This window comes from Ceratotherium simum, chromosome 12, assembly GCF_057802395.1.
Source record: "Ceratotherium simum simum isolate JZ-2026a chromosome 12, ASM5780239v1, whole genome shotgun sequence".
Classification (NCBI taxonomy): Eukaryota; Metazoa; Chordata; class Mammalia; order Perissodactyla; family Rhinocerotidae; genus Ceratotherium; species Ceratotherium simum.
The window spans coordinates 64,651,369-64,666,522 of NC_141911.1; the positions used below are offsets into that span (position 1 = coordinate 64,651,369).

A 15,154-nucleotide genomic window follows, 5' to 3' on the forward strand; every position below is an offset into this window, starting at 1 on the left:
AAGAATTATTTACATGTATATAATATCTCCTGACAAATGTGGACTCATCAGAAACAATTGATGCATAATAATACCCTAGTTGTAAGTAAACTTAGAGATAATTTGATGCAATTGATTTTCCAATTTTCAAAACCTTAGGCTTGAATTCTGAGATCATTGTTTCAATAGAACTATTACAAGTATTATAACATAGAATATCCATTTAACTGACTTAGTCAAGGTTATTAAGGTTCTACTATGTGTCTAATTTAGTATTGGGTTACGCTTGAGGAAAGGGAAAGTAGTTTAGTGTGAAAAGAGAAACTTAATATACAGACTCAGCTATTGAAAGTGTACCCATAATCATCTTGGGAAGACACATAAATCAGTTAAATAAAAATGCAAAGGTATCACAAAAAAATATGGACAACATATTCCTCAGATATTTAGAGGAAGAAAAATTACCAGGGACTGGCATGAATAGCAAAGGCTTATTATGCACAAGATTATAGAATTTTGGAGTTTGAAGAAAACTTAATGTTATCAAAGTCATCCCCGTTTTAAATTTACTTACATTGTGCTTTTTGTAAAGGTAGTGCATGGCTCCTGGAGAAAATTCAGATGATATAGGCAAGTATAAGAAAGACAGAAATGATCAATCTTTTGATTAGCATCCTCCCAAATCTTCCCTTTTGAATGGATACATGGAAATAGAAAGATAAACAGCTAAGTTTCTTTATTTTTCCAACGAGAAAACTGAAGCTCAGGCTTCTTCTCTCAGCCCACAAGTTTCTGGAGAAGACAGCATTTGAGCTACACCTTGGAATAGAGACAGAAGGTGAATATTTGCAAGATGTGAACCAGTTGTTGATTTTGCTTGATTGTTTTGTGCATGTGACAAATATTCTTTGCTTGACCAAACTTTAGTCAGGCTCCTGAACATTCTCCTAGGCCCTTCTGTGCATTTCCTTGTAAAATCTAGTTTTGGAAAGAACTTTGCTAAGTCAGTTTAACCAGAATCCCCCACCCTCGATATCTGATTACCCTGGCCTGTCTTCAGCAAAAATCCTGTTAGGAAGGTGTAGATAGAATGCCCCTTACCCCTGATGTTTCCTCTTAGTAGTTTTCCATCCACTGACCCCACCCTACTCCTTGGCTATAAATTCCCACTTGCCCACGCTGTATTTGCACTTGAGCCCAATCTCTCTCCTCCACTACAAAACCCCATGGTAGTGGTCCCTATACCTATCACAGTGGTCCTGAATAAAATCTGCTTTACCATCTTTAAGCGTCATTGAATATTTTTTCGTTAATACATGACATACAAAGTGGTCTGCAAAGTGCTGAAGATTCCATTCTGAACAAATCACGGTCCCTGTCGTCATGGAAATTCAAGGATAATTAGATTGAAACATCCTGTGATAGAGGCTGCACTAGGAGAACACAGGGGAGACGCTCATCTAAACCAGCTTTTGCAAGGGCAGGATGATTTTCTTGAGGTGGTTTTATCTAAACTGAATTTCTAAAAATGAAATAGAGCTAGTCAAGCTTAGAAATCGGAGACCCAACATTGGTCATTCCAGACTGCCAAGAGTTCACATGTAAAGTGCAGGAAAAACAAGATGAAAGAATTTTGCAAGAGAAAACTCTTTCAAAAAGCTTGACTGTAAAGGTGAGAGAAAGATTAAGGCAGCTGCTTGGGTTGGGGGTGGGGGTAATTTAGGAAATTTCATGAAGATGGAAGTGAGTTAAACTTGTTAAAGAGATTATCCCTGGAGTCTCAAACTAAAATACAGGCCCGACAGATAGACAAAGCATAGCGAGCAAATGGTGGAGACTAAAGCCATTCAGGTATCAAAATATTGTAATTACCAAGCAAAACAGATGTAGATGCTGCCTATGGTCAATTACTAATGGTTGATTATCCCAAGGTTTTAACTAAATCCTCAGAAAAAAGAGGTTGAAGCTCTAGAAAAGAGGTAGAGGCAAAAGGAAAAGATGGACTTTACAAGAGACACACATTTTCCCGGCAGCAGGAAGCAGGGAAGTAAGGTGAGAATTCCTTATGTTGGGAAATATTGATGGGAGTCGGCTTGGCTCCCTAGATGACGTTCAGCTAGTTCAACCTTCATTTTCTATTTTCTTTGCAAAGTAGAAGGTTGGGGAGTTGGGTAGTGGGGCTACCTGGCTTAGAAAGTCATTGAAATCATCAAAATACAACAAGTTGGGGGAATAGAAGTGAAAGAACAATGATGGATGTAGGAAGGATTTCTTAATCATGTTTTCCTTCTATTATAACTAGTTAGGCTATAAATTGATGTTAAAAGGTAGGATAAAATTATGTTTGTTGTGTAATTAGCACTACATAAAAACAAATTACATATAGAAAGAAATACATGTGAGGTTTTTGTTAAGCAATGTCCATTTTATTTTTGTTTTTCTGGGTTTTCAAATTTTTCATGCTTTCATAGTAAGAAATATACATAAATTTTGTGAAGACAAAAAGGAGCAGTATCAGTTTTTAAAAATATTTTTCAGGGGCTGGCCCGATGGTGTAGTGGTTAAGTTCACGTGCTCCGCTTGGGTGGCCTGGGGTTCGCAGGTTTGGATCCCAGGCACGGACCTACTCACTGCTTATCAAGCCATGCTGTGGTAGGCGTACCACATATAAAATAGAGGAGGATTGGCAGCAGATGTCAGCTCAGGGCTAATCTTCTTCACTAAAAAAAAAAAAAAATTCACAGCATCTTTGTAGATAAGACAATTTACAGAAAAAGACCCTAATTTTGAGAGAAAATTGTGAGTAAGATTATATCTAAACAAGAAAGCATAGCATGATATTGTATTTCCTTAGTCATAAATTGTTTATATGGAGAGAAAAGAAAATGGAGATAGAAGGAAACATTGTTATATAGATTGGCTGATTAATGCCCACACTCTTCACATTTAAATCCATTAGCACAAGCTTTAAATCAGTAACCTTAAAACCATTCACTGTCAAGGATAAAAAAAAAAGGACTTTCTGGAGATGAAAGGAAAATAGAGAGTAAATAAAGAGAAGAAATTAAGAACAGATAAAGACAAAAGAACTTGAGTATTTTTAATGATGATATGAGATGCAGTTGAATTTGCAGATGGACCTGGAAAATTGTAGGCTTTTAATAAAGGTTAATTCATTTATATGTTGAATGAATGCCTTTGCCTCTTACCTAAGGGAGGAGATAGGAGTATATCCAAAACTGAATTGAATGTTAGACAGCCTTTCTGGTCCTAGTTTGATTCTGAATGTCCTGTCATAAATATTAACCCCAAATCTAGACACAAATGGGCCAGACGCCACAGATCCCACAGTCATCCTAACTTCCTAACTTTCTAAGGGAATTGTCTGGATTTCAGGAACCCTTAGGACAGACATAGGCATTCCAAAGCTGTTTAAGTCTATTTAATTCTGGACCATACGTTCTGGAGATATTATTTTAGTAGTGTTAAGGGTAAAAATCAATGATGAAATCTTGAATATAAAAATAAATACAGAGTTCTACACAATGCTGACTTTACTAGACCTCTCCACTTGGTCGCAAATAGCATTTCTGCTACTATATCTAGAAATCTTATATGGCAAAGCAGAACAAATGTCCACTTAGTATTTCCCTTCTCAAAGTTCTCATGTTTTTCTAATAAACAAGATAAATGCATGGCTATTTGCAGTTTTATTTTAATAAAAATGTACTCTTCCTTGTGAAAAATTATATTGTTCCTCTGCTTTAGAAAACAAGACCTAGGAAAATGGTAAATAGGCACTATATGTGTCTCCAGGAAATGGTGATAAAAGAAATCACCTGACATTTACTCTTCGGTATACTGAGTTGCCTTCATAATCTTTTGAAGTGTGACTATAGCTGATAGCTCAGAGCTATGTACCTAGTATAATATTATGTTACGATATAGTATGGTGGTGGTAATGTTATCGTTATGTTTGAAATGACACTTTTAGGAGTTTGTACTGATAAAAATGCACACTTTGGGGACTAAAATAAATTTATCTTATGTCACTGAGATCAAGAAAATATGAAGTATATGAAAGTTAGGTAATATTACAACAACAAGGATAGAAAAGATCATTATTGCAGAAATTCATAAACTAAGCATACTACTTTGATTTGGATTAAATATAACAATACTCATCACTTTATACCTTCATTTTGAAAAAAGTTATATAGGTAGGTATGCTTGTTATTGAAAATAATGTCACAATATTTTGTGGCCTGGAAGCTGAAAGGAGTGCCAAGGGACCAAACTAGACAATATCAACCAATTTTTAGTCTTAAATCCCGTTGAATCAATAATGGATATTTTCAGAAACCACTCAGAATCATAAGACTACATTCATCTTTAGCTAAAACCTCTGTGAAATTTACGATTTTCTTAAATAATTTGAATTAGCTGTGCCCTCTTGAGTAATGTTTCTCAAACACTTTTGATCGTGACTCAGGATAAGAAATAATCTTACCTTGGGACCCAGAAACACAAATAAATACACACACACACACACATACACACACACGCAACTAACAAACACAAGTTTCCTAAAGGACTACTTTTACCCTACATGAAGTACATCAATATTTCTATTCCGGTCTATTTCATTTTCATTTATGCATTGGTGACCTAATAATTTGAAAAAAAATGCATCTTTCTTGAAAGATGATTATAAATTTTGGAATTCTCCCCAAAAGAGTGCCATTAATGTATGCGAATAAATGGTTAAATGTTTACATAAGACAATTTTTAATTAAAAACCACTGCTTTATTAATATAAAACATGAGCTAATTCTTCATAATATTCCTAAAAGCAAATAAAGACTCATGAAGCATGTGGAAACAAGGTGCTTGATAAAATAAGTTTCCCCCTCTGTATCATGAAAAGTCGAAGCTGGTTGAATTATCGCAAATTTTAGTTTATCCCAATTTACAGCACAGCTTCTTTTGAGCTAATTCAGTTTACCTCTGGATTTTTGTTTGTTTGTTTGTTTGTTTGTGCTTTTGGTGGATATTTCTAACTTCGCATCTCTGAATTTTTAACATCGAAATAAAGTTTTCTGATAATTATATTATTTAATTATGCTAACCGCTAAGTTTTTGGTTTCATCTAACTTAATCCTTGGTTTTTCTCAGTGCAATGGGTGCAACATAGAACCCTAGCATCGCAAATGACTAGTGGTGTAATCTCAGTCTCCTTCTTAAGCCGTCTAAATCTCCATTTCTTCATTTTAAAAATAGATTCATAATTACTAAACAAGATGATGAATGTAAGGAATGCAGCACAGTGACTGGCAACTAGTAGCCACTCATGAAATGCTAGTAAATATGGAAGGTTTTTTGTTTTCAATTTCAACTGCAGTTTAACGAGCCTCTGTGATAATCTGTGTAGCTCATCAGACCACCTTCAAGAAAGAAACAATCACATACATTCATGGTGATTCCTAGCCCCTATCTTACTTCTGAATTTCCTTCTTTACAGAAAATAGCAATAACTTCAACAGTACCTGCAGTTGTTTTGTTTACTAATTTCTCTGCTGCTACCAGAGATTACTAGGTATTTACAAGGCTTGAGAACCCTTGGTAAATGGGCTTTGCAGACTATATTTTAGAGAACCTATAAACGCATTTTGGAAATAATTCAAAGAACGATTTTAAAACAGATGTACAAAACAATAATTTCTTCACATTATCTAATCTTAAAAGAGAGTAAAAGATTCTGAGAGATACTTATTTCACTACTGTTGAGGTGAAGAGTCATACTTAGAAGGATAGAAACGAAAAAGAAAAGAAAAGATGAGTGACAACAAGGAAGGCAGCACCTAAAAAAGCCTCCCTTTTCCCTCACCAAAGTCTGCACAGTGGTCCTGCAGCCCACACCGTGGGAAAGGTTGTCGCAAGAATAATGAGTAGGTCTCCTTTGCCAGACTTTTAACAGTAGACTTATTAGGACGTGTGAAAGGCAGATTTAGCAGAATTAGGATCAAAGCCTATTTAACTTTCTTGGAATGGTGGTTAAGGAAACATTAGTTCTTCACAGATGCAACTCACTCAGTCATCCATACATCTGGCCATTCATCCTATAGGAAAGGCCAACATCGTGGCGGAGGGGGACGCAGCAAAGAACTGTCTGTGGCTGTTTGTTGTTAACTGCTCTCAGCTTCCTCCTGCGCAATGCATTGGAATAAAGGAAAATAAAAATTTTAGCATATCACTCCTTAAGAACACATGCACATATTTTTAGACTTTTGGAGCAGCATTTTAGTGTCTTGACCATTATCCTTAAATGAATATCTTTAATTTTATATGACTCATTTAACCTATGTGTCTTTTTTTAAATGATCTCAATTTTCTTATTTGACCTTCACAGAATTCTTCAGTTGAACTCCTACCCCTTCACTCTGACTTATCGTATTATATTTTTTCTTTTAAGGGACATAGCACTAGACCAGTGTGTAGAAAACCTACTTTTCCTCCTGTATGTTTCTCCTTTACTCTCGCACTGCTACTATACTTACCACATCTCTGACACCAGATGTGTGAGTTTTTTTCCTACACTAAGCAATGCTTTGTGACACCAGCTGGGTATCCTGCAATTCAGTTCACTTCTGACACTAACTGGAGTTAGCGCAGACCCCACAGGTTAAGGGCTCAGTCCCAAGAGACTGCCCCCACTTCAGATGCCAATCACAAGTAGTAGGACCCCAGGTTACCCGCAACTTCTGCCCGACCTGGCTACAAACTGGAGGTTCCCATGACCTCCCCGCCTTGGATTTGATTATTTGCTAGAACGGCTCACAGAATACAGGGAAACACTTACTTATGTTTTACCAGTTTATTATATGATGAAGGATACAGATAAACAGCCAGATGAAGAAATACATAGGGCAAGGTCTGGTCGAGTCCTGAGCGTAGGAGCTTCTGTCCCTGTGGAGTTGGGGTGTGTCACCTTCCCAGTACATGGATGTGTTCACCAACCTGGAAGGCCTCCAAACCCCCTACTTGTGGGATTTTTCTGGAGCCTTCATCACGTAGGCATGACTGATCATTAACTCCATTTCTAGTCCCTCTCCCCTTTGCAGAGGATAGGGGGTGGGGCTGAAAGTTCCAAGCTTCTAATCGTTATTTGGTCTTGTGACCAGCCCCCTTCCAGGAGTTCACCACGAATTGCCTCATTAGAACAAAGACACTTGTGTCACACAGGCAATTCCAAGGGATTTAGGAGCTCTGTGCCAGGAACTAGGGACGGAGATCTATATATACATTTTTTTTCTATTATTTTACAATAGGAGATTCAAACAAATCACAGACTACATCTCTTTGGCATCCCAAACAATGCTCTCCATCCTTATCTCAGGTACAGGGCATAGTAAACATCCTTGTTACGCCATCTTTTATTGTCCAAGCTTTCTCACCTCCTCTGGCCAGTTTTTGTTAGGAAAGGATAAATGAGAGGACTGGATGGGAAGGATAACTCCTTAAGTTAAAACACAGACACACATTCAAAAACTCATATCTACAGTGGTGGTAATATGTATCTGTCATTCTTCTAACTTTGAACATATTAATGTTAAATAAATGTCACATTTAAATTTTATTTATTCTTTTGGTTGGCAGATTCTAGTCCCATATGCTTTTTTATTTCTTTTTCACTATTGCATATTAGAATGAGCTATTCTAATATGCAAAACTGACATCTCATCCTTTGTATGTTCAAAAATAAAAATCACATTTTTGATGTCAGAATAGATAGAGTTTAATAAAATATTAACTTGTCATGCACTTAGTTTCTTTTCAAATTGATGATTAAATTTATTCTTAAAATACTAAAGAAACCCTCCAAGTGTGTGGATTAAATAGATTTCTGCTTTTGTGGGGAAATGCAGGGTGGGGATGGGACTGACTCCATGTTTGTTTAAATGAACATTTAAATCAAATATAGGAGCTTGGAGAAGTCTAGGAATGGATATAATACAAGACCAGATAATCTCTCGTGGCAAATTCCAAATCTCTTTCAATATTTATTATATTTATTATGTATATATATCTTTTATTTTAATTTTTTTTAAATTTACTTTATGTACATTTTCAAACATACACACAAGTAAAGGGTAGAGCAGAATTGATTTATATATTTTATAGCAAACCAAAGCCTTTTTATTGCTTTATTTAATTTCTTTTAGTAAAATACAATTAAATTTGTTTAAAGAGAACAGAATTTTGGAACACTGGAAAGACTTTTAGAGAGCAAATAATTATCTTAAAAAATTATATTTGATAACAGAGTATCAGTAAGTCCTAATATGTGGAGTTAATTTTTCTTTAAAGTCAAAGTGAATTCATTGGGGTCATAGTTCGAATTGGTGCACTGTCTTTCACAGGGGAAATTCAGGTCTATTTAAATATTTGGAATCTAAAAAATTAAAATGTTTGGTATAAATTTAAAAATGTTCATATTATAAACCTTAGAGAATGTTTTAAAAATATTAAAAAATATAAAATGGAAGTAATGATGTAAGATTAGAAAGTTTAATCGTTAAATCTAATAATCTTTTAATCACTAATAGCCATTAATTACTCAGATTCCTCTAATTAAAATAATAAAATACAGAACCCAGAAAATACTTACAATGTGGTAGAATATATAGCTCATATTACAAAACACGCTAATTTGATTCTCTGTGATATAGTATGTCAATAATACACATCTTAAAGTAAACATATCACAGATTGAAAGCATAAACTAGTTTGGTTGCTTCCTTAAGGACACTGGTTTGGCAAACTGGGAAATGGAAAATTCCATAAATAGTGTAACATAATTTTCGGGGGAATGAACAAAATTTGTATACAAATGAATTCACTAAAGATCAGTCACCCATATAAAGAAAAACATCTAATGATAATGGAAAATCATGTTCATTTGTGTGAAGCAGTTTGAGAAAGATTCTTTTTGTAAATGCTCTCTACATTCTTTTTCTTTTGAATTAAAGAAAGTGATAGGGAAAGAGAACATTTGATTGTTGGATAAAAATTAATGATGGAGGGCCGGCCCCGTGGCTTAGCAGTTGAGTGCATGTTCCGCTACTGGCGGCCGGGGTTCAGATCCTGGGCACGCACCAACGCACCGCTTCTCCCGCCATGCTGAGGCTGCGTCCCACATACAGCAACTAGAAGGATGTGCAGCTATGACATACAACTATCTACTGGGGCTTTGGGGGGAAAAATAAATAAAATTACAAAGCACATTCCTAAATTTGGCCTACTCCTCTAATCAGAATTAAAACTGTTTTCCATGGTTAATTCTTTATTTTATTTTATTTTTTTTGTGTGTGAGGAAGATCATCCCTGAGCTAACATCCATGCTAATCCTCCTCTTTTTGCTGAGGAAGACTGGCCCTGAGCTAACATCTATTGCCAATCCTCCTCCTTTTTTTCCCTAAAAAAGGACAAAATCATTCCCTCAGCTGGACTCCAGATGCTTAAGCACATACTTAAGAGCGTGTTTCACTGCTCCAACCCCCATACAAATACTGGATTTCCTAATTCTAAATGTATATAATGTTTGCCAACCCTGGAGAAGCAATCTTTATGGTGATTAACATTTTGCACTAAAGCTTTCTTTCTTACTTCTTTTTTTTGTTTTTTTTTGAGATAACTAGTTTGAAAAATTATCCCAATATGTGTTTATATATATATGTATATAATGTATATATGAATGTTTTGGCAAAATCAAATAGGATCCTGAATTCTTGAGGACGTGAACATATCTACTATACTCTAAGTAGTAAAACCCAGACTGTAAACATCCATTATTAATATTTTAGCATATTAACACATTAAAATTATCTTTGATATGTATGTAAAAAGTATATATATATATAAACCTTTATATTTCTATTTTTGTCTTAGTCATTACATTTCTCCTCTTTTTCAGGTAATGTTTAAAGGATTCTACAGCAATCTTTGGTATTGGACATATTCAAAATCTCTTCCACATTTGCGCTCCTGGTACATTACCTTCCAACTTTAACTTGCTTGTGATCCCTCCAAACATTTTACATGGTTTGCAATGGTTACATGAACTTTTGGGAAGTGGTATTTGCACCATCTCATACTTTATTCACCATGGCACTTTAGGAAAAGAAACTGGAGAAAGCTTCCAAAGCAGTATTTTAAAAAAATGAATCTTATTGTGAAGCTTCGGAGAAGTTTTCGAACATTGATTGTTCTCTTAGCTACCTTTTGCTTGGTGAGCATTGTCATCTCTGCCTATTTCCTCTACTCTGGCTATAAACAGGAAATGACACTTATTGAAACCACTGCAGAAGCAGAATGTGCTGACATCAAAATTCTACCATATCGGTCAATGGAGCTGAAAACAGTTAAACCTATTGATACGTCCAAAACTGCCCCTACTGTCCTCCTATTTGTGGAAAGCCAATACTCTCAACTCGGTCAAGATATCATAGCTATCTTGGAGTCCAGCCGATATCAGTACCACATGGTCATTGCCCCTGGCAAGGGAGATATACCTCCTCTTACAGATAATGGCAAAGGGAAGTATATTTTAGTTATTTATGAAAATGTTCTGAAGTATGTCAGCATGGACTCATGGAATCGAGAGCTTTTAGAAAAATACTGTGTGGAATACAGTGTTAGTATAATCGGTTTTCATAAAGCCAATGAAAACAGCTTACCAAGTACACAATTAAAAGGCTTTCCATTAAACCTTTTCAATAATCTAGCTCTAAAGGACTGTTTTGTCAACCCTCAGTCTCCTTTGCTGCATATTACCAAAGCCCCCAAGGTTGAGAAAGGCCCTCTCCCTGGGGAAGACTGGACTATTTTCCAATATAATCATTCAACCTACCAGCCTGTGCTTTTAACTGAATTACAGACAGAAAAATCCCTTTGGTCCTTGTCCAGCAAACCTCTCTATGCGACAGTGATTCAGGACCTGGGCCTTCATGATGGAATTCAGAGAGTTCTTTTTGGCAACAACTTAAACTTTTGGCTACACAAGCTCATCTTCATAGATGCCATCTCCTTCTTGTCAGGGAAGAGGCTAACATTGTCCCTGGACAGATACATCCTTGTGGACATTGATGATATCTTTGTTGGGAAGGAAGGAACAAGGATGAATGTCAAAGATGTGAAGGTAAGAAGATTTATAAATATATCATAATTTTTATTTCACTAACTTCGTGGTATTGACAAAGTATAATTTTGAATATTTCAGATTTCTAATTACTAAAAATTTTAAGATGCAGTAGGTTTGACATAAAGTAGGCATTAAAAAAAATACCATTCCTCACACACACACCAGACGCTTCGGAGGGGGATTGAACTAAAATATCCCAAAGAGTATTTGAACTTAATCTCCTTGCCTCTTCTTAGGCCTTGCCCATCCCAGCTAGAACCCCACAGAACTGCCTCCCTTATTCTAGCACATGTCACAGTTTATAGCAGTGAGACTAGTACAGTCATAGAACTCTCTCCCTGGACTGATCTCTCTGCCCTACTTGGGTTTCACAATGGTAGTTGAAATACAAGATGGAGAAGCAGCCCAAGACCTTTCTATAACCTCAGGTAAGCATAGTATTTGATTATATAAAAGGTTCATACACTTTCAAATATAAATATGAACAAAAAATAGTTTTATAGGGAATGTGGTATTAGACTTGACTTCAGGAAGCTTCCATCGCTATCTCTTTTTTTAATTTATCGTATTGTTTTGGGTAACATAGCAGTGTTACTAGTAGCACTTCTGAGTTATGATCAAATTGACTGTACAACAAATTCACCCTGTGATTGCTAGTAGAGACAGAAAAAGTTTCATATGCGACACTAGGTTAAGTAGGTAATTCTCAGAATAATTCTCTCTTTTTTCATATTGATTTAACATTCTCACTTGTGCCTCTCTTGTCCTATATATAACTAAATTCATCCTGTGGACAAATAATTTTAGCAAACATATAAACAAAAATAATAAGAAATAACTTAGAATTATAAAGGAACTAAAGATTTTAAGATCATGTCATCTTTTTTAAACTTCTGCTGTTAGTCTTTTTATCCTCCAAAGATGAAACCTCTATACTACTTCAAAGTAACAGTTTTATCCCCATCCTAAGACCTTATGACTACTATAATAAAATATGATTAAAAGCAGTGAAATAAGTTCACTTTTTAGAAACCTTCAAAGTACATGTGGACCAGTGAACTCTGTTTTTAATGAGCCACTGAATGAAGCATCACTTGACTGGAATCCAAATATTTCATTTTGGCATTGTGGTAAAGGGATTAATTGACTCCTCTTCAGTTATGTCTAGATTTTTCTGGTTTTTTTTCTTACTTTTTTGTATTTACTATTCCTGTTAATTAATATAAATTCTAGCTTTATTTTAATTTCAACGTCATAAACTTAGGAAGAGGTTATGTGCTTCAAAAGGGTCTCTGAGTGATTCCTAACCTGAAACCCTGAAAGAAGAGGGTTTCCTAATTTCAGTCTAACAAACTATATGATTTGAAAATGTCCTTTATAACCCTAACACAATTTTCCAGCTTAAGTTCAGCTATTTCACTTACTCTCCATAGAAAAACAATTAGCTATTCACCACTACTTGTACGATATTCAAAGGTCACTGATGGCTTCTTAAGTGACATAACCCCAAACAGAATAATAGAATACCAAAATTTAACAAAGGCTGAAGCAATGTCACAGGCAGAGGAAGAATCAGGAAGGTTGTATGTGAATATAGATATATGTAGTGTGTATGTATACACCCACATGTGTATATTAATATATACACACACACACTCTAACTTAACTATCACTTTGAAGAAAATACTCTTTCCTGCTCCTTTTGGTGTTGTTTCTGGTTCTTCCTCAGAACCGTTAATCAAAGAATATCAGAAACTTGACTTGGAACTTAAGGCTAGTAACCTCTACGGTTACTTACGGGTCAGTAGGAAATATTGTTTTTCAAGTACAAAAATTCTAGTCCCAGTTTTTGACATTTGGTTTCTATCTTGACTTTATTTGTATTTTCAATACATAGGATTTTGTGGGAAAGAATCTTAAATTATGTGTCGAAAAGTTCTGGATACTCCTATCTTCTTCATCCTCATGTTCCTTTTCTGGTAGTGTAACATTTCATCATACACTGGTAGATGAGGAGAAATTCATCCTCCCTCAAACTCTCCCCCAGTTTTCTAGAACAAGGCTATTACATAGCCACTGACATTCTTCTGTATTATTTCGAAATGGAGAGTAGAGGTATTCTGTTTCTCAGTAGAACAAATTGAGGAAAATGGTAGTGTCATGGTTGGAAATTCTTGGTTATGTCCATGATTAGACTCTGTCTGGGCCACTCCCACAATTAGGCCTGGAGCATGTAGCTACGAGCATTTAACAACAAATTCAAACATCTCTTTGTCCGCAGCACCACCTTACTCTATAGACAAAATTAGCCTATTTTCATTTGAGCCCATTTTCCCACTTGGAGATAGAGATTCTGGATCAAACTGTGAAGGAGTTAGCATTTTAACGGCACAGCATTTGATGCAATGGAAAGAATGTGAGTTTTTTAACTGAACTTCAAAGCCTGTGTTCTTTCTGCTACATGGTCCTGCCAGACCTAAGCTAGCATATTTAGCTCTTTTATAACCTTGCATGCTTTATCTTATTTCATCATGCCTTTCTCCAACTAAAGCAACTGAGACAGAAATTAATATGTCCATTTCCAAGGCAAGCAAAATTCAGCTCAGACAGTTTCAATAGCTGTCATCCAATTGTTAACAAGCTTTCATTGTGTATCTAGAAACTCAAGTTATGAGAAAAATTACTCATGTGTATAAAATTCTAGAAACTTATTGTATTTTGAAAGACTGTGAAATATTAGCTATCAATGAAATCAGGAAATATAGTCATGTTTTGACCTGGTAATATTTCTGTGTGGTCCTCAAGGCAATCACAAAGTACTTCCTATACATTTAAAGCTCTGTTAGCAAGATGACCTCAGGCTATTTAGGGTGATGTCTTATACACTTGAACTTATTCTTTACTGGTTTGAAAACAACTCTTTGTTTTCATAATGGCCTTAATTACATGTATGTAATGTTCATTTCAAAAGTGATATCAGTTGAGAACTTGTGCATTTTTAGGGAAAGCTAAAATAATAAACGGCCATTCTGACAATTAAAAATTTAATTTTAAAAGTCTTCTTTTAACTCACTACCTAATTTTTATGGACAATGCTTTACTCTTGGTTGGAAAACTTGGTGTAGTCATAGAAATTTGGTAGAATTAAGATAATATGTTCTTTTTTCATAGTTTCCCTAAGACAGAATAAATGCTCTTTCCCAATGAGGGTTTTGAAAAACATGGACATAGTGAATGTAAGCTTCCTCATGGGCAATGAAATTGGATTTATTATTGATGATACCAATAATTTTGTTTCTTCAATCAGTTCTGTGACTGGTTGTTATGCTCTCTGTTGCCAACAAAACATTATTATTAGCATTTTTATATGTCTTTATATTTCTTGAGGAAATGCATCCATTTATTCTTGAAAATCTACTATATATGACTATATTTAAGATATTATCTGCCTAATAAATCCAAACTTCTTATTTTAAGGTCATATATGATCCAGCTCAATTTATCTTTTAAACATCTATTACTACTTCTCAATACACACTGTTTCTGTTGGGCTAGCCCCACTGGCTGTTCCTTAGCTGTGGCTTGCTCATGTCTACCTTTACCTCTTTTCTCAGCTTCTATGCCTTGACTAAAATACTTTTCCTGAATCTACCCATATTTCAAAAGCTATCTCAAGTCCTACTTCTTATGAGAAGGTGATACATCCCATAATGACCCCAGTAAATGTTGATTTCTCTTTAAACCAAGTCCCTAGATAATCCATGACCTTAACTCGCACTTAGCATCTTCATGTACATGAGGCAATTCCAAAATTGGGTGATGAGACAGTTTTTCTCGTACATCTAATTATGTCCCAAGGTACGTACTAAGCAACCTTAGACATAATTTGAAAATATTTAATTAACAATTATTACACTCTCTTTTAATTCTTTGGTGAGTGCAGAACTAATTAGTCACAGAATTGATTTACTACGT

The 15,154-nt window shown here is 35.2% G+C and overlaps 1 pseudogene; it reads left to right on the top strand.

Annotated features, from left to right (window-relative positions):
• The first annotated feature begins 10,198 nt into the window (after positions 1 to 10,198).
• LOC147915871 (N-heparan sulfate sulfotransferase 4 pseudogene) lies at positions 10,199 to 11,203 on the top strand (annotated as a pseudogene).
• The last annotated feature ends 3,951 nt before the right edge of the window (positions 11,204 to 15,154 follow it).